The sequence below is a fragment of the Anabrus simplex genome, chromosome 1 (assembly GCF_040414725.1).
Source record: "Anabrus simplex isolate iqAnaSimp1 chromosome 1, ASM4041472v1, whole genome shotgun sequence".
Classification (NCBI taxonomy): Eukaryota; Metazoa; Arthropoda; class Insecta; order Orthoptera; family Tettigoniidae; genus Anabrus; species Anabrus simplex.
The window spans coordinates 254,663,165-254,683,685 of NC_090265.1; the positions used below are offsets into that span (position 1 = coordinate 254,663,165).

The following is a 20,521-nucleotide window of genomic DNA, read 5'->3' on the forward strand; positions in this document are numbered from 1 at the left end:
AACACATTCACCTTAAGAGAGTCTCGCACATGTTCCACATAACAATGGGGGTTCGTTGCACCCCAAATGCAAACGTTTTGTTTATTTACCTTTCCACTTACATGAAAGGTAGCTTCTTCACTGAAAACTACTCTGTCAAGAAAACCATCATCATCTTCAATCCGCTCCTGCAGTGCCATGCAAAAGTTGAAACGTAGGGCTTTGTCATTAGCTGTTAGAGCTTGACGCAATTGTAGGCGATATGGCTTTACCTTTAGGCGCCTTTGTAACACACACCATACTGTGGTTTGAGAACTTTCAGTTCCCTGCTACATCTCGTAGTTGATTTCTTAGGACTACGGAAATAAATGCCCCTAATTTGATTCACATCCGCTTCTGACACAGCGGGACGCCCACTGTTTTTCCCTTTGCACAAACAACCTGTATCCAAAAAAGTGTGCATACCATCTGCGAACAGAGTTGTCGGAAGAAGGCTCCTTCCCGTATTTTGTCCGAACATGGCGCTGGACTCTGGCAATGGATCGGTGTCGATGAAATACAAGAGTACAAAGTTTTCTCCTTATTGCTAACCGCCATTTTGTTAAACACTGCTATTACTGCCATCTGGTGGTTACTTATGTACTACAGTTGATGCAAAACAAAACTGAGAGTTTGTCTAACCATTACTGCAACAATAAAAATGGTATGTTTTCCAAGTAAAAAAAATAAAATAAAATTAAAAAAAATATATATATTCACGATACCCTGACAATCATGTTTGCATCTAGGATGTCTTGCGATTCCTCCAGGATGCTTACAAACTGCTCGACTGTCAATCTGAGAATAAATGAAAATTCTATATCAGTACTGAGCCAATCCCATTTGCGCCCGGAATTTTTGTGCTCTGTTAAACAAAAGCAACTATAAATCAGCCAGAAATGAATTTAAAATCTGTTAGAGGCAGGTTTCGTTAATATGTTTAACACAACAGTCCGATCTTACTTGCAACTATAACAATATTATAAGAAAATATTACTCACCACGAAGGAAACGCCATCCTCTTGAGTATATATGGAATGACATTTCATACACAGCCATGCGATAAGGTGCGAAACCAAGTGTTTTTTGTTTTCGTGCTGTGCAGTAAGTATCAAACAATGAACTGTAAACAATGCACCTCAAAAATATTCTTCCGGTTTTCCGATACTCAGATATTATCGTCGACAAATGTCGACAGTGGGCACATGGGTTAATTACTTCCCGAGAAAGACTACTAATGACAGTATTTCTGAGAATCTTATTTCTCATTTTCACCCCCACTCGTCAATTTATCGAACACATTGATTAATAAGAAATAAAGTACAATACTTTCTAAAGGCCCAAAACATAATTGGCCGAACGTAAGTACACCTAACATCGCTTCAAAACTAGTTATTGAAACCAAAGTCGCTATCAATAAAATAAAATGACGAAAGGTTTACAAGATGAATTCAGACTAGACGCTAAGAGACATCTTAATAAAATTTTCACATTTCCGAATCCAACAGAACTTACGCAGATTTTCCAGAAAGGACCAGCATCACTGAACTTAAGAAAATTAAAGAGAATCTACTCATTGTCACTAAGGCGGATAAAGGAAATGCCACCGTTATTATGAAAACATCAGATTACGTTGAAAAAAGAAAAAACTTTTTCAAAGATAGCTCTTTTTCGGTTCAACAAAGATCCCACGCTGATAATTCAAAGGAAACTTAAACACTCAAGAATGCATCATTTCTCTTAACTGAAAAGAAAAAATCGAAGCTCATCAAAATGAGCTTACCAACTGTGAAAGCACTACCGAAGATCCACAAGGCCGGCGTTCCCATATGCCCCATAAACTATAGGCCAAGCCCTTTATACAAACTTGCTCAGTTTATTCAACAGTTTCTTAAAAAAACATTTCAATTTTGCTGTTCAAAAAATCCATTAAAAATACTGCAGAACTTAACACATTCATTCCCGTAGATGCCTTAAGGCGTTTAAGAGCTGCCTATGTGCGGGACCGTATCCGAGTTAAGGCGTTTAAGGTCGTGCGATGTAAACGTCGTTTGAATTTAGTGCAAAATTTGCACGGTCTAGTTTGTGGTGAAAACCATAGATGGCATATAAATGACCAGTCCCTCGCCCTGACTACCTGACCAGAGGGTACATTCCAATGCTTTCTTTCTTTTTTTCTTTGGGTAAACACAGACGCCAGTCGTGATATTCTTGTGAGGGTTTGTAGTGAAATGAGTTTTTGTGTTGCGACAAGATGACGAGTTACAAAGACAGTATTTGAAGTGAGGAAATTGAAGACATACTACTGAACGATGATTCCGGTGATGAACTAATCCCTGATTTCAGTGATAGCGATAGCAATTCCGATAATGACACACCAGACTATGGGCAAAGTGAAATTCAGCACATTCAAATAACCGATACGCATCCGTCTTATCGCCCGCCTCCAGTCAATTTCACTGGCCGGGTAGGATTAAATGTTGAGATTGAAGATAGCAATGAAATGATGTCTTTTGTCAATTTATTTGTAAATGACGATTTCCTCGAATACATATGTGATTAGACAAACCTTTACGAGGAACAAGTTATTAGTGCAGCGCCGCGTCCTTTCACTAAACATTCTATATTTCAGACGTGGAAACCGGTCGACGTAAATGAGATGAAAAAGTTTTTAGGACTAATGTTTGTAACGGGAATAATTCAAAAACCAGATTTGAAAATGTACTGGACAGAGGGCACTATTTTCGGGTCACCAATTTTTTCGAAAATAACGGCACAAACCCGGTTCGAACACATTTTGTTGTTCTTGCACTTTGGCAACAGCAGTCATTATGAGGGGAAGCACTACTAGTTATCATCCTAAAGGTATGTTGAAAATTTCAATATTGTACTTAGTTTTCTTACAGTAACATTTAGTGTAACATAGTGCGCTATAGAGCTGAGGGGATTTAAGAAAGCAGGACTGGAGGTTTAAAGCACCCGCTGAGGAGCCGGTAGTGAACGTGTTAAAAAACTAGATAAATTTAAATTGCAACCGCACCACGCACTGCATTCTTTCGATATCATTAATATGTATCCAAGCATAAAAATGAGCAAACTTTTTTCCATCATTGAGAATAATCTGAATTCTAATCCTTAATTGAGCAAACTTGAAATCTCTGATTGTATGTCTGTTTTAAAATTAATACTGGATAATAATTATTTTACATTTGACAAGGTTATTTATAAGCAAAACAGCTTGGCTATGGGATCACCGGCCTCTGGCATCTTAGCAGAAATAGACTTTCTGGAGCACAATGATAAGTTTAGTAATATTAAGTTCTGGGCCAGGTTTGTAGATGACACATTTGTCATCATCAATGAGCGTTCTGCCGATGCACTGAATACCCTCTCAAAACTCAACAACATAGACCCTGATATCAAATTCACACTGGATTCCGAAACAAATGCTTCCATCAACTTTTTAGATATAATGATCACCAGACTCCCTTCTTAATTTTCTTATAAAATATACAGAAAACCCACCTATACAGCCTCAACAATAAAACAAGATTCCATGCATCTCTATTCCCATAAATGCGCTACTTACAATAGCTCAGCTGATCGCACGTTCAAAATTCCAATGTCGAAAGCAGACCTAAATGAAGAACTTAATACTATACATGAGATAGCTAGATTTAATGGTTATAATAAGAGTTTCATTGAACGTATTATCAACAAATTCAGACATCGCTCTAAATCTAAATAAAAGATAATGCCAGGCCTAAGTTATTCTCAGCCTTTACATTCAATCAAAATATCTATAGCGTTACCAACCTATTCAAGAAACGTAACTTCAATATTGCTTTCCGCACCAACAACAGAAATATGGACATTCTCCACAATTCCAACCTGGTCAACATATCAGACCTTTTCACTAAGCCAAGAGTTTACAGGTTTTAGTGCAGTGACTGTAACAGTTCATATATAGGACAAACTGGCAGGAGCTTCAAGATTAGATATGCCGAAAATCTGAATGCAATTAAATGCAATATGTTTTTTGCAGTTGGTCAGCATATACCAGATTATAAACACAAATTTAATGGATTAGATCAAGATTTAATAATATTAGACACATTGAACAAAGACCCCCTATTAGATATTATGGAAGCCTGTTACATCTAGACCAATACTTCAATCCTAATCTCAACTTAAACATTTTTGAAAAGCCAGAATTTTATTTGGTTCTCTTATTTCAGTTCTCACTGTCTAAAAACAGCTTGTTTTTTCACATTATACGTCACACGTTATCCTTCCCTACCACGCCCACCTGACTGTCTCCATCACCCCTCCTCTCCCCCTTCCTGACGCCTTGTAGTACAACACAGCAAGTCTCCAAACATATCTGTACACAACCGCCACAACAACAATAATAATAACAACCACATAACGAGCATAGACTTGAGAGGTGTCGCCACCAACTGCTCCCAAATTAAACCCTGTCTCGCAGTTTATATATATATAAAACTGAAGTACATCAATAGTTGGATTGCACAGCACTCAAAAAAAAATTTCAAAAAATTGTTAATAACAAAAGTTCTTACCACATATCAATATAACGTATATCAGCCACAGAACATTCTCGATGATCACCTTATACAACCAAATAAGCACAAGAACCACAAGAAGATTGAAGAATGAATGCTACGCAAAACGAACTCAAATTTGAATAGACGTTTAAAAATATATACTATGTTTTAATGTGTTAAATTTTTTAAGTGTTTTATACTGTGGCCTATATGTTTAATGTACTCATATTCATGTACACTCAATAAGTTTTAGTTTATTGTAACCATCACCACCACCTTTAACCACAGATATTTTAACCTAACAATACTGCAATATATTTTATTTCCATTCTTCATTAGACATCCGGATGATCTAACGTAACATCTTTGTGAATTTGTCTAATGACTATAAATGTTCTGTACTAGCTGATGATGGCCATGAAAGGCCGAAACCGGTACTAGTGTAATATAATCCATTCACAATAAATAAGTATTGATCGGTGGAACACTTTTCTTGTCTATATATAGTGAGGCATGTTCGCAAAAAAACTCATACCTTCCCTTCAGAGTTTGCAGGATTAATAATATAGTGAAACTCGTTTAAGAAGTTCCCGCATAAAAGTTTTCCCACCTAAGAAGTGTGATATTCTTGGTCCCTTGATCAGTTGCATTAACATATATGTATATTTTTCCGGTTTAAAGTGTTCTGTTGTAAATATATTTCCCGGTTAAACAGTTCAAATTTTAGAACCCCTTGAGATAGAAAATATCTCCTCAAAGCAGCTCATGGTTAGAACCCTCCCGTCTCCACGCAAGTCGAACCCTGTGTTAGACTGTTTGCGCCTCTCATGGAGCCTCTCCGGGCTTGCCAAGGCCATATGATGTCACGCTATGACAACACGCACACCAGATGCTCACTCTCACCTTGTGGAATCGAATCGAACTCATCAGTCGAAATTTTCACTCCACCGTTCACATCAAGCGGAATAGAATCTAATGGAATTCTATGCGGGGAAACACAAAGCATGCAATAGATAGTTTGATAAAACTTTAATGCAGTAAGCTGCGTGCTGCAACAGGGTGAAGTCATTAATCGAGGTGGCCTCAACATTAATTAAAAAATGAAAAATGTATTTGTCCACAACGCAGCAGCTTCTTATGCATTACCGTACTGTTTGTTAGGAATACATGTACAACAACTGTAAGGAATGACACTTATAAAAATTGTTCACGGTAAATACTGTCTATTCTAAACCATGTCAATTATCGTACTGACATACCATACTGTATATGGACTCCAACATATGATTCTGAAATAAGGTCAACAATAATTGCAAAATAAACTAAGTACTGTATAGGCCTGATCTACCACAAAATTGAATATTCTAACCTGTTTGATTTTTCATTCCCTTGCTTATTTCCTTTCAGGCATTCTCTCTTACGTAGTTGTCTTGTCGTAGAGGAAATTACGTTTTGGAACTAAACTGATAAGATTTTCTGTGTCCATAATTAGTTAGGTGAATAAACTATTATGAAACAAAGAAACTTCCTAAATCTATGCAGGAAACAGCCGACTTACCAGCTGATACATATTATGCCGCCAAACAGCCGTCCGAAAGATCCCAGTCGTCTATGAAGTTGAACGAATGTTGATAACCAGCTGGGTGTTGGTGGGAGCATGCCTGACACACGCACACAGAGGCATTGCGATACCACGTGTTGGCATAAAATTGAAAGGTATTTTTATTTATATCTTTATACGAGTTAAACATTGTATTATCGTGTCACTCGTAATTATTAGATCACATTATTAGAACGTAGCACAAGAATGAGGAGACATGAAATAAAATTCTCGCGGGGAAAGAAAGTGTTTACGTTTGGATGTACTAGTGTTGCTACTGCGCCTTTATCACTCGCACGTAATACCCCAACACTTTCCCGTGCACTCATTTCGGCAACTTTGAACCTGCGTTTCTTTTCATTACTTATAGCATGAAGAGGATTAAAGCAGGAAAATAAACTCAATACCGGCTTGTCCATGAGGTACTTGCGAAACTACATCCGTTGCCGTGACAACCAGCAGGAATGCAGGGGCGATATAGGCCCATGAATAGGTTCTAAGAATCTTTAAGAATAAGTTGCCGGATTTACCATTTGCTGCCGTTAACCTGAAGCAGGCGTCGGGAGAAGGGGGGTTGAGGAAGATAGAAAGCACATGGTAACGAACTGTAGTACACGCCTTGTTGTCTTTTCATCTTGTAAGCCTAAGCTACAGATTGCCAAGCATAGTGTAGCGTTGTAATTAGTGTGAATAGGTGTCAAGTTAGCTGTACTTGTAATATCAACGTACAAACGTTTTAAGTGAAAATGAGTGGAACTTAGAGGAAAGTGATCAAGCGAAAGGCACTAACAATTAAAGACAAAGTGGAGATTATAACCCTTTCAGACCTAAAAGAAAACTGGCGGTGTGAATTTTTGTTTGTACGTCAAAAACTGACTAAAATGCTCTTAAATACATATATTTTTAGTTTATTCTACAAAATAAAAATTAACATCTGAAAAAAAAAAAAAAAAAAAAAGCACCCGCACAATTGTGCGTGTCAGGACTTACTTCACTACTTACAAAAAAAAAAAAATTATCCCAAAGCATGTGAATATACATATGTACATGATCAAATGTTCTATTTTACAGTGGGGAATAATTTAAAACAATTAAATCTTCGTTCAAACACAAGTAAACGTTACATTTTCTACATTGAGGAGGAGTTTTGCTATTACTGCCCTTTTGGCAGCAGCAGCTTGTCGTCAGACCTGAAAGAAATCTGGAGGTGTCAAAACGTCACAAACTTACTAAAATGCTCTCAAATACATGTTTTTACAGTTTATTTTACAAAATAAGAACTATCGGCTGAAAAACAGAGCCCACACAATTGTGCGTGTCAGGACTTCATTCACTACTTGCAAAAAATAAAAAATTCAACTCAGTACATGTAAATATGCACATGTACATGATCAAATGTTTTATTTTACAGTGTGGAACGATTTTAAACAGTTAAAATCTTATACATTACATTTCTCATGTAGAGTACGAGATTTCTTTCTCAGTCCTTTTTGCGACAGCACCCAGCACTCCTGCATGCATTGGCTGTAAGGAAACCTAGCCCGCACATATGTGCGTATCAACATTCAAAACCTCATGGTATTACGTACGATGTTGAAAGTTCACAATTTACGTTTTCTACACAATCTACACACTTCATAGATTATATTCTGATATTCAGTAAAGCTTCTAGATTAATATGCATGCAATAAATAAATACTTACTTTAGGCATTACTGCTTCCCGCCATACTGCTAATGAACTGTATTTTTAAACTCTTCTTCCTTCCCCCTGGTGGTCAAATACTAAATAAAAACAGCTGAAGTACATGCTACGTGTCCCGCACAAACACTGCAGTCCGGTCTAGCGCCAAGAAAACGTCAAATAAGCTCAGACATAAATAAAATACGAACCCGCACAATTGTGCGTACACGGTCTGAAAGGGATAAGGAAAGTGGAGTCATCTACACTTTACCGTGTTGCATTGGCAAAGGAGCTGGAGATGCCACCGTCTACTTGGAACGGCATTATAGCGAAGAAAGAAGAAATCTTAGCTTCTGCAGGGAATACTTCAGAAAATTGCAAGAAAGTTAAATCTGGAAAGTACGATGAAGTATAACAAGCTCTGCTAATATGGTTTAAACAGCAGCGAAGTTTAAACATACCTTTGAGCACGACTACTGCGAAGGAGAAAGCCGAAGAAATTGCGTGCAAATTAAAGGTACCTTTTACCGCGTCGAACGGATGGCTGGACCGCTTTAAAAATTGAGCCGGTATCGTTTACAAAACAATTCGTAGCGAAGCAGAGAGCGTAAGTGCGGAGGAAAGGGGAGTATGGAAGGAAACAGTTCTGCCTGCTAAAATAAGCAGTTACAAACCTTGCAACGCTTTTAATCTTGATGAATTCGCACTTTTGTTACCAACTTATCCCGGATAAATCTCTAGTTTTGAAGGGAGAATCTTGCCACGGGAGAAAATTAAGTAAATTGCGAGTTACGGTACTAATATGGAAGGAATTGAAAAACTACCTCTACTGATGATAGGGAAGTCTAGGAAGCTACGTTGTTTCAAAAATAACAGGACTTTACCGTGCAAGTACAGCAGCAACAAGTCAGCTTGAATGACAAGTTCCCTGTTTGAAGAGTATATGCAGGCACTGGATGCCAAAATGGGGAGCCAGAACAGGAAGATTGTGGTGTTTATGGACCACTGCCCTGCTCATCCCAAGGAGTGGCCCCATCAAGGTATAATTTTTTCCACCGAATACTATATCGGTACTACAGCCCATGGACCAAGGAATCATTAAGGTATTGAAGCAGAGGTACCGAAAATCAGTTGTGCGCCGTATGCTGCTACGCATGGAAGCAGGCAAACCCATCTCTTTTGGACACAATGCATTTCATTGCCTCATCATGGGATTCAGTGGAGCCTGTAATAATAGCAAATTGCTTCAAGAAAGCAGGCTTCGATGGTGGTAACAACAGCATTGTTATGGAAGTTGGTGATGAAGAGCCAGGGTGCTGGAAAACTATACAGGAGAAGATGGAGATTACCAGTAGTTTTGACGACTTCACTGCCATTGATGATATGGTAATCACTTGCGAGGAGCAGACCATCGATGAGATCTGCAAGGAAATTCAGGCAGGAGATGAGGAGATTGAAGAAGAGGAGGAGGTTGAGGAAGAGAATCCCCCAAGACCATCTTGCAGTGAGGCAAGCATCTGCCTTGAAAAACTGAGGCAGTTTATGGATGGTTCAGTCAGTATACCTCAGAACACATGGAAGGCAATGTGGGAAACGGAGAGGTTTATACTTCAAGAAAGCAGTAAAAACCTGAAACAGTCAACCCTGAACAATTTCTTTTCCAAGTAGGAGCCTAGACTTTTGTGTTTGGAAATGTATTTAATGTCTAATGCAGTATGGAATTTACATAATGTACGGTTATCATCTACTGTTTTAACGTTCTTAGTATTTCTTATCTCTTGTGCAAGGTTTTATATATTATGTTCCCTTCTCTTATCAAGTGTTTTTATAATACAGTATGTTCAATTATTTTACTTTATCTCTAAAAATACACGTCATGATAATCTAATATTTATATTGTGGCTTTCTTTTAGCAGCTCTCATATATCAGCCTATTTCAGTATTGTTCACAGACAAGGAAATCTGTTAGCTGTGTGTTTCACATGTATTTCAAAGTACAGAATAAGTTTTCAGGCATTACCCCTTTTAAGAAGTTTTTTGTTTTGTTTTTGTGGTCCCGCTGTTCCCATTGAGCACACAGTCCTCTGATAGTGCTACCTGAATTTTCGAACAGGGAATAAGAATTCGATCCATTCCAACATCATGAACATCCTTGATGTTTATGTGCATTTCATGAAAGCTCAGAACACAAAGTGAGTAAATCTTCACTACACTTTAACATGAACTTCAGTACGTTATCAGGAATACTGGGGTGGGAAGTAAATTGTGTGTACCACCTGCTTAAAGTTGTTGAAGAGGGCAAAGAAAATCCAAACTCATCCTTCCAGAAGTCATAGGCTTTAGGAGGTAAGGCTTTTATCATTAAGAATGGAAAATGTCTCCTTGTCCACTGAGTAATTTTTCCTGCACATGCCAGTGACTTCATTTGCGTAGATGTAATCAAGCTTGTCAACTAAGAGTATTCTTTGATTTTGCTTTTAAGGGTGCATAGTTCTCATTTTAATTCTTGTGCCTTACCAATGTACTTCCAAATGCATTTGCAATGATTCCACATTTTATCAGTAATTATTTTGCAATATTTCTGTTATTCTTCTTTCAAAACATTCATGTTTGTTATCAAAGTGTCAGTGATTTCTTTAAAGATCCATTTTCTTCAAGTAATTAGTCTAAATGAATACAGTGAACAGTTCTTATCCGCTTAACCTGGATCTGCCCAAGATTTTATTTTTTGAGAATCAACTTGTAACTTTAAGCATTGGATAATGTGCATTTGAAGGTCCTGAAAAAGTTTTAATTTTATTTATTCGACATGTAACCTCCGAGAAAAGACCCGTGCCATATATGGCACGTTGGGCGATAGTGCTGTCTTTTGTTTTATATAAAGGAATTTGGATGTTATTCCACTTTTGGGTTATTAATATTCTTTCATCTAATACTTTCTTTTGTAAATACAAATAGTTTTGATGTGAATTACATCACAAGTCATTCACAAGTAGATGGTACTAGTTTCGACAACAAGTCTGTGTCATCTTCAGTCAGTGATACAAAAGGTACAAGTTTCAAATTCCTAAAAACAACATAAAAACACATAACAAGAAATGTACAATAGCTAATGTTAAGTTAAAATAAGTATGATAGAAGTTTGGCACAAAAGCTTACTCATGTAAAATAATATCAATTGAGGAATTAGCTAATACAACTCTTGTTAAACCACCGATAGTGAAGAGGAAGACAAATCCCAATACGCAAAGTAAGGCAGTAAATTATGAATTATGGAGTGGGGTGCATTAGACTGTTGTGTGTGTGTTTTTTTTTTAAATCGTCTAGCCCCTCTCTGCCCATTAAGTACCTCAACACGCTGTGCAAGGTTCATTCTGGTCCCACAACAAAATGGGAATCCAACTATGGCTCTATAAAAATTATGACCTTCACATGAACACCTCAGGAACCATCTGACCAAAGACTTTCATGACACCATTGAACACCACTATTGTCATAAAACAGAATTTTATTCATCACTTAGATGATTTATTTTAACTTTTCTCTCACAACAATACTTTTATAGGCTTAGATTCCTCAAGATAATGTACCAAATACATGTGCATATGACTACACATTTTAAAATATTTAAAAAAAGACTTAACACAATGGTCTAATGCACCTCACTCATAATTCAAGTTTTTGTGCCAAACTTCTATCATACTTATTTTAACTTAACATTAGCTATTGTACATTTCTTGTTATGTGTTTTTATGTTGATTTTAGGAATTTGAAACTTGCACCTTTTGTATCATTGGTTGAAGATGACGCAGACTTGTTGTCGAAACTAGTACCAACTATTTGTAAACGACTTGTGATGTAATTCACATCAAAACTATTTGTATGAAAAAGGCGAAACTAAAATATCGTATAATCCCGAATACCACCCACACTTTTTTCCACAAAATATTGGTTCTAAATCTTGGATGCGGGTCGTATTCAAGCCGTTCATTCTCATACATTTTTACAACGTTTACATGGAGTATTGAAATAGATTTGAATATGGTTACCGTACTCAATATACCTCATGTAAACGGGTATCCTGGCATACAAATCTCCAAAATATATCCATATTTGTTTCATTTGTTTTATGTCAATCTTGAGCATGTACATTTGTTTAGTTATTAGATGTTTTACATTAAGGCTGAAGATGGCCAGTCTGGCCGAAACTAATCACTAATTAATGTAATTTAGAATATTACATATTATAGTATTGAAAAGTGGACCATTACTACATTAATTTAATAATTATATTCCGTATCTGTCCCGTGAAAGTGCTGTCTCGATAGTAAGCGATGGATTCAAAACAGCGTCTGTAATCATTTACTGTGCATGAGAAACTTAAAGTTGTAAGTTAAGCTGAAATACCGTATTTACTCGCGTATTAGACCCCTCCCCCCCCCCCCCCCACTTTTACAGCCAAAGATAATAAAGGGGGGTCCAATGTGCAATAACCTCAAAATTTTGTCCAGCGAACACATGACTTCTAGGTTATAAAGAGCTATAAATTGTACGTGTAAACGTTCTATACTATTATTTAACAAACTTAGAATGTATTTAAGTTATACTGGCTATTTTCGTTAGGAGGCAGTGTTTCTAAACGTAAAAAGACAAAAAATGGTGAACACGACTTTTAGGCCTAAGGTACATATAAAAGTCCATTTTAGTTACTCATATCACGTCATTCGTTACATTTCATTAATTCCTCTCGTGAGGTTAACGTCAGGAAGGGCATACAGCCGCAAAAACTCACTACGAAGATTCGTTTCACTTCATACTCAATCCCGTAGAAGAAAGGGATAAGGGTATCGTGTTATCATATAATTAAATACTGATACAAAAGAACTCAATGGCCAGTCATTTGTGTCTGTCAGTTCAGCAGTAGGCCTACCACACAGTAAACCTGATCACTGCTTTCATTTGAATTATCGCCTTGCTACCGACGTGTCGGCATTCTAAGTGACGTCAACTTCACTGCTATCTCTCGTCAGTCGCGTCAGCCGTGCACTGCAATCAAGAGCATATGAGGTACCGTCTTTTTGAACGTTTTAAAAATAATTTTGTTCCCGACTGTAGAGTCTAAACAGTGTAAATCTATTTCCAGATGGTCTCTGATATTCCCAGTTGGTGTATATGTAGCAGAAGCCACTCGTTCCGAATAAAGCCATACTGTAGAAGGCATGCCAAACCATCAGCTGATAACTAGTGTATGTTACGAGTTGTACTTCCAAATGTAATACATAGTAACTGGAAACATACTTTTGATAACTGCGACTGTTGAAACACAGTCCCTTATTTCTGAGTATATTTCATGCTTGTTCTCTACATTTACCACATCAGGATTTGCGTAAACAGCTGTCCATGAGATAAGACAGACCACATTGTTTAGGTTAGGTATATTATCGCCCTGATAGTGCCAAACGTTCGACGGAAAAAATAAAAATAAATAACAGGAAAATATATCGCATTTATGGATATCTACAGGTGTGGCGGTAATGAGTTTTATTACCATAATGTTTAATTTTGTATGTTCGTTGTCTCTTTTTTTATTAACGCATACGTTTTGTCTGGTCTCTCCAAAAATCGTTTAAAGTTTGTCGGGACATAAAATTATTATTTGTTACGTACGTTGGCGAGTAAAACGATCGTTTTAATTGGATAGCTTTTATCACGTTATAAACTTACTTCTCTCTAAATATATATCTATAATGGCCCGAGTTACGAGATATTAAACGACCACTTTGTTAACGATTTCGCCTGCTACATAAATAGCAACACCCGCGAATATTTCTCAACTAAAGTAAACTCGTTTCCTCATTCCGAGGTGATACAGCTCTTTTTAGACACACGGCCAGTAGAGGGGAGTTACAGGTACCGCTTTTACCACATATCAGCCTTCCTGCCACATGTAAATCTCTGGCAGTACGGTACCAGGAATCGAAGTCAGACCCTCGAAAACAGCAACTTATTGTGCTAGCCATTATGCTGGCGGACATTAACTACAAAACACAGACATTATAGCATGACTGATGCATGCTTGCAATGTGCGGGTTGGACACGAAGCTAGGCCTATTAATCTATTTGTGCGATGTCATCAGAGCTGCAGTAGACCTACGCTACAGAGGCGGACATTTCTTAACTACGAAACACAGATGTACCGCATGGATTCGACGCGTTTTTCATTGCGTAGCGAAACTATTAAAAAATTTGTGTGATATCATCAAACTGCAATAAGACTTGTATCCGCTTCGAAGCGGAATTGTCATCGTTCTCTGACGAATTACGTTGGGGGGTCTTATAGGCGAGATTGTTTTTCATTTTCTTCGTCTCTAAAAGCCAGGGGGGGGGGGGGTCTAATACATGAGTAAATACGGTATACGGAAATCGTGCTGTTGGCAGAAAGTACGATATTGATGAATCGTACATTCATAATTGGCGGAAGAAGGAAAAACTTCTAAAAAGCAACAGCGATCGCAGAGCGTTCCGCCGGCGGAGTGCAGTGTCTCCGGAACAGGGTTTTACTGCAAGCTGCGGATGAATCCGAAACTTTTTTATCGGAGAAAGGGATTGCATATTCGGAGATGTACGCCAATTTCACATCTCCCTGGGGCGTATGAAGAAAAATTAACGGCCTTTCAGCGTCACATTAATTTGAGGAAGCTAAATTCTTATTGGCTGTCGCAAATTGGAATGCTGACCAGACACCTGTCTATTTTGAAATGCCGTTGGAAAATACAGTGGATACAAAGGGTTCTAAAAGTGTAACGATCAGAACAGGTGGTAACGAAAACAACGATGCACGGTAATGTTGTGCGTATTAGCGGATGGAACCAAACTCCCTCCATATGTAGTTCTGAAAAGGAACACACTTTTGAAAGGAAACTTGCCGTCCGGTCTTGTTAGAACACATGAGTTCGGCTGGATGGACACTGCGTTCGTTGAGGACTAGGTGAAGTGCGTTTGGCAACGTCGCCCAGGAGTTTTGTTACAAAAATGAAACATGCTTGTGTTGGACAGTTACTGAGGACATACAACTGATGCCATAAAAGATATGATGAGGAAAGGAGAAACCGACCTTGCGATAATTCCCAGAGGACTCACTTCTATTCTACAGCCGTTGGATGTGTGTGTGAACTGGCCTTTCAAAACTGCAGTGAAACATTCGTACACTGAATGGATGTCTGATGGTGATCACCCGTTAACACCAACTGGACGAGTCAAGAGGCCTGAAGTGGGACTAATATGCAGCTGGATCAAGATCGCATGGGGGCACATTCCCAACGATCTAGTGTCCAAAAGCTTTAAGAAATGTGGAATTTCAACTTCAGTGGACGGTAGTGAGGATGAATATTTTTTGGAAAGATGCCAGCGATGAAAGTTTCTATGGTGAAACTTCAGATGACGACGGTGAATTGTGAATGATCTGAGTATTGGACCGATTTTATTTACGATTTTTGTGATGATTTTATTAATTGTAAGCTGTTTGAATTTATATTTGTGGTATATTTGAAGAAAATTAAATAGGTATGTAAGTTATTTGATTTTTAATTTTTTCCGTATTTTGCCATCTCAAATTTAGGGTGCGGATCTTATTCCGTGGCGGGTGGTATTCAAGATTATACGGTATACCTATTTTTACTTCTACATTTTGTCATTGAAATTTGGGTTTGTGCTATCAGCACAGTGAATGAAACAGCAAATTTCAAGAAACCTGTTTCGCCGCATAGTACTTGCCACCACAGAATGATGTACATCACACGCATCCTCCCAATATGATCTCTTCGAAGGAATGGTATTGTATCAAGATACAATCAAAATCGCAATGAAAACTTTCATTTCTTGCCAAGTAATATTTGGGGAAGGACAGTTCAAAAAGGTGGCATATTAGTTAGATTCAGAAACTAAGTGATCAAAAATGTCATGTGTAAAAATTGACTCAAACAGTTCAACGAACGATTTTTCTCGAAGTTCGGTGAAGTCACTGTTGGGAAATACTCCTGAATGTGTGCCAAGGTTTTGCTTTTCTCATTTTGCAGGAATTCGAGGTACCTTTCTGGGTCTTGTACCAACTCAGCTTGATCCACTCTAACAGGCACATCTTTGAAGTCTTGATAGTCAGATGGAATTTCACGGGTCACTATTTCTGCATTCGCTTGAAGCTGGCTACCAGGTAAATTGTCAGCGAAGCCACCTCCATCTTCATCTTCATCCCCCCTGTCTTCGTCTGACAAAACTGCAGCATCTGAAGGCTCGATGAATACCTTTCCTACGTCGGAAAGTTCATTGTTTTCTAACAAGTCAAGTAGGCCTACTTCTCGTAATGAAATTCTCCTAGAAAAATGTATGAACCCATAAATGTGAAGCATATGAAAACACAGGATAAATAACTGCATAAAAGATACATTTCAACAAGAAACCGCAATGCAGTGTCAATTTTAGTGGAAAATTTTACTCTGTGCAATTAAAAATGGTTAAATTGCAACATATAACTTATAGCCTACACTATTATGTGTTGCTAGATTGATAAATAAGAATGAAATGAAGGGAAAGGAACATCAGAACTACAACAATTATAGGCTGAGTTGTGCCAGGCAGAAAGACAGGACTTCTGCCCAGCGTGCCAGGTAAGTACTACCAAACTTCTACTTCAAATGAAAGGACACCATTCATCACCAAGATCTTAGCTAATCCCCACAGATATAAGCACCTTAAAGAAAAATATAGCACAACAGGGTCCATATAAATAACTAAGGAAGTAAAACAGGAATTACTTAATTCTAACGTGCAGCCATTACTGGCACTCATGAAAACAAGACTTCTTTTTATGTAGCTATGGCACACCATTCAGCACGATATACTAAAATAAACCACGTAAGATGTTAGGCGAGACTTCTCTGAATACAATACTGTAGTAAACAATACAGTGCGCGCAGTTTCAATAACAAGAGTCCAAGAAGACTGTGTAGTTTGCCGTGCCATACATGGCACGCTGGGCAGATTCAGGTTAAGTGGAAATATCTGTAGAACTCATATTTTTGTGCGTGGTTTGAACTTCCATTTTCTAGTCTTTCCAAGGCTGCTAAACTAGTTTTTGCAAAGCCTGATTTGAATTACTTGTATCCTGTTGCTCTGCATGACCTAGTAGTTTCAGAAATGGGATAACCCTCAACTTCAGTATTTTCCTAAGAGGTAATCCCAACAAACTATTTTTCAAATTATCTTCACATCAAAGAAACGGGTCAGCTCTTACTATATTGTCCTGTAGTATTTCTACATTCAAGGTGCTAAATCAACTACTTAAATTCTTTATTTTCTACAATAATAAATGACTGGTTGTCTTATCATGTAAGCTATTTTCTTGGTAATTACCTTGGAATGATTATCTCCCAGTTTAAATTTGGATTTACAGCCCAGAGTGTAGGTTGTATGGTATTTGAGTGCTGTGATTATGCTGATGGCAACAATAACTTTGAAATGGAATGAATAGGTATAGGCTCTTCCACTGCCATTTCTTCACTTGTTACACTTTCACAGTTTCAAATGTTTTTGTTGGGATGTTCAGAGAAAACAATTTTATGAACAGAGGTGACATACTGCTAGTGTTGTGAGATTTTTCTCCATGTGAGAAATGGCACGGGTGTCAATGACAGGATCCAACTGAAGGCGTCAGATATAGCCATTAGCCAGAATTTTTCACATTTTTAGTTATTTGTCACAGTATTTTTCAAACATCCTTCTATCAGTTGAGTAAAAGAAGTTCGAAATTATGCCTACAGATAGCAAGACATAACAAGACGTCATTCTACACTGTCTCTGCTTCTTGGTAGTAGGTGTACAGTCATATGCCACATCAGCATGAATGCTTGTAAAGATCAGTGCAAAACAATGTCTTATAAATGGAAGCTTTTTCATGAGCAATATACATAAAATGATTCACATCCTTTTGAAAGTGATGGTGATAATTCTTGACAGCCCATCAGATTACAGTTCAAGTGCCAATCAGCCCTCAGTAACTACAACATTTTCATGAGAATTTCGATAACCAATTTATGTGGTTTCAAAGTTAAACCTTTCTTAACAATTTCTGAAAGAATTTTGAGCAGACCACTTTGCTTGATCACCAATTTTTACCTAGAAAAGAACAAGCAAGTGATATAGCTGAACTCTTGTGCAACAATATAAACTTTTTGCTTGCAACAGAAGGAAGGAAGGAAGCCCCCATTATTTATTACAATTGACTGTATGAATTACTCAGCTGCTCACTACAGATAAAGTCCCCATAACAACATGGCAGTGTAGCTATTTCTTCTGAAATCTAGTAGCAGTAATGAAAACAATGGAATTCCGATTGCACTCTATAGCATAATGCTTTCGAGTTCTTTGTGGTTTTGGAGATGTAAATTTTATCATATGACTCAGTTTACGATCTTATTCCACTTTGTTTGGTACGTTGTAAACTATATTCCTTGCTTTCACCAGGTAAAATTGCCTTTGCTGGCAGGACCTAGTGTTTACAATGCACTATGTCTTCTGGTATGGACTAGAGCAATTTTGTTACTTTCATTGATCTGTCTCAGCTTTATCCTTGGATTTGACAAAAAGAAAGTGACTGAGGTATGAGTGATGCTAGTAATGCCATTCCTTCTGCAGCCAGTCCATGCTATGAATGGTGTGAAAATATTGCTCATAGGGTCGGTTGGTGCATGCATTTCAGTGGGCTTGGCAGACTGATATGTAATAGCAACTTATGGCTCGGTGAGAAAAGCAACGGGAAACTACCTCACTCCTCATTTCCCTAGTACGCCTCTTCAAGTGACACCTAGGCCATCTATGACAGCTGATGGCGGAGCTGTTGAGGATCCAACCAGCCTTCGGGCCAAGGACTAAACATACATCCCACACTTGTATCTACCTTCCTTGTGATTGCATGAAGGCTTGAAATTAAATGTGGATCTTGATTCCAGTACCTACAATACAAGACAGCCACACTATCATTAACATCGTTGTAGGACTAGTAATAACTATGCGAAGAAAAGCTTATACAATGTATAAAAAACATGCATTTATGCAATCTTTCACACACGAATAGAATAACTGATATACCGATATTACAAATTTCACTGATAATGATCATTCGTAACATTCAGCAGGAGTGTTTACTGGCCGAGCTTCCACATCATGTTGTATCTTAGTTTTTGCAACTCTAATTTGATTTCTACGTCCTTTCAAACTCTTTCCTATGGGTAAGTAGCTCCTGCATGGTGATCAAAAGTGCATGCGCATGCAATCAACACCACACTGTAAACTACAACATAAAATTAGTGAGAACAGCCAACAAAAGAGAAAGATAAATGCAGGCTGGAAAACATATCGTGAACATAAGTTTTCAACCGTTTGCTGTGGTGTACATAATATGATTTGATCCGAATCATGTTTTTCCAGCACTAAATTCCTACTGGAAAGAATGCAAAATGACAGCATTAACTGTTTTGCACACAGCCTATAAGCAGTTGTTTGCTCGAAGCATCTCAAACTGATTTTTGTGATTTTGCAACCAAATTACAAAAAAAATCAACATGTAAACAGTTTACCACATTTTAAAATCAAATAAATCAAACTAATATATGAAACTATGAGCATTTCAGAAATGAATGTACCATGGACATATTATTGGTAAAGTGGGAAAACAATATTAAACTTTGAAATAATTTTTGAAAGGAATGGATTTCAATGACAGAAATATCAGACATTATTTCATCTTTCTTCTTTACTCTTAAACATGAAAGAAAGAATATTTAATTCTGAATAATTTGATAATTTGGAATAATTCGGCCTTGAACATTACGAGAAAAGATGATGCAAGCACATGCAACAAAGGAGTAATGAGAAGATGCGTAATTATGGTTCAGGAAGTACAGCAAACGCGCAATATACCGAAGAAATGAAATAAATCCTAAACTAAAGTGATAAGATCAAATTGTTGTAATCATAAGCCAACCAAAAACAGATCCACACAATAACAACTTTGAACCAAAACATAAATATTGAGGGTCGAAAGACTTAATTTGTCAAAAATAAAAAATTGTAAGGCTGGTGGATATATCTGTTGAGTAAAATACAAATTCAATGCTTTTATTTACATGATCATCTGTTACCATTTAACAGCCACACAAATGACCAAAATCCCTAAATAGGACAGAGTTAATGTATCGGCGCTGTGAGCATTCTCGCCATAAGCTCTCACGCAATAGATCGGTGTGCTGAGTGCAAGAGGGTTAAAGAGCATATCATAATTGATGGGAAACCGCATCAAAGCATACTCTGGCGCGATACTGTTGATAGGGATTCGTCTGTCAGATGGGAACTTTAATCCTTGAGCTACTCTGGAGAAGTCCGACTCATTGGCTGAATGGTCAGCGTACTGGCCTTCGTTTCAGAGCCGGGTCAAGGATTTTAACCTTCATTGGTTAATTCCAATGGCTCGGGGGCTGGGTGTTTGTGCTGTCCTCAACATCCCTGCAACTCACACACCACAAATAACACTATCCTCCACCATAATACAGCGCAGTTACCTACACATGGCAGATGCCGCCCACCCTCATCGGAGGGTCTGC

The 20,521-nt window shown here is 37.7% G+C and overlaps 1 protein-coding gene across 1 annotated transcript in view; it reads right to left on the bottom strand.

Moving 5' to 3' along the window:
- Positions 1–20,521, bottom strand: part of LOC136864669 (cell division cycle-associated protein 3) — a 70,312-nt gene that overhangs the window by 31,508 nt on the left and 18,283 nt on the right. The gene's annotated exons all lie outside the window — the stretch shown is intronic.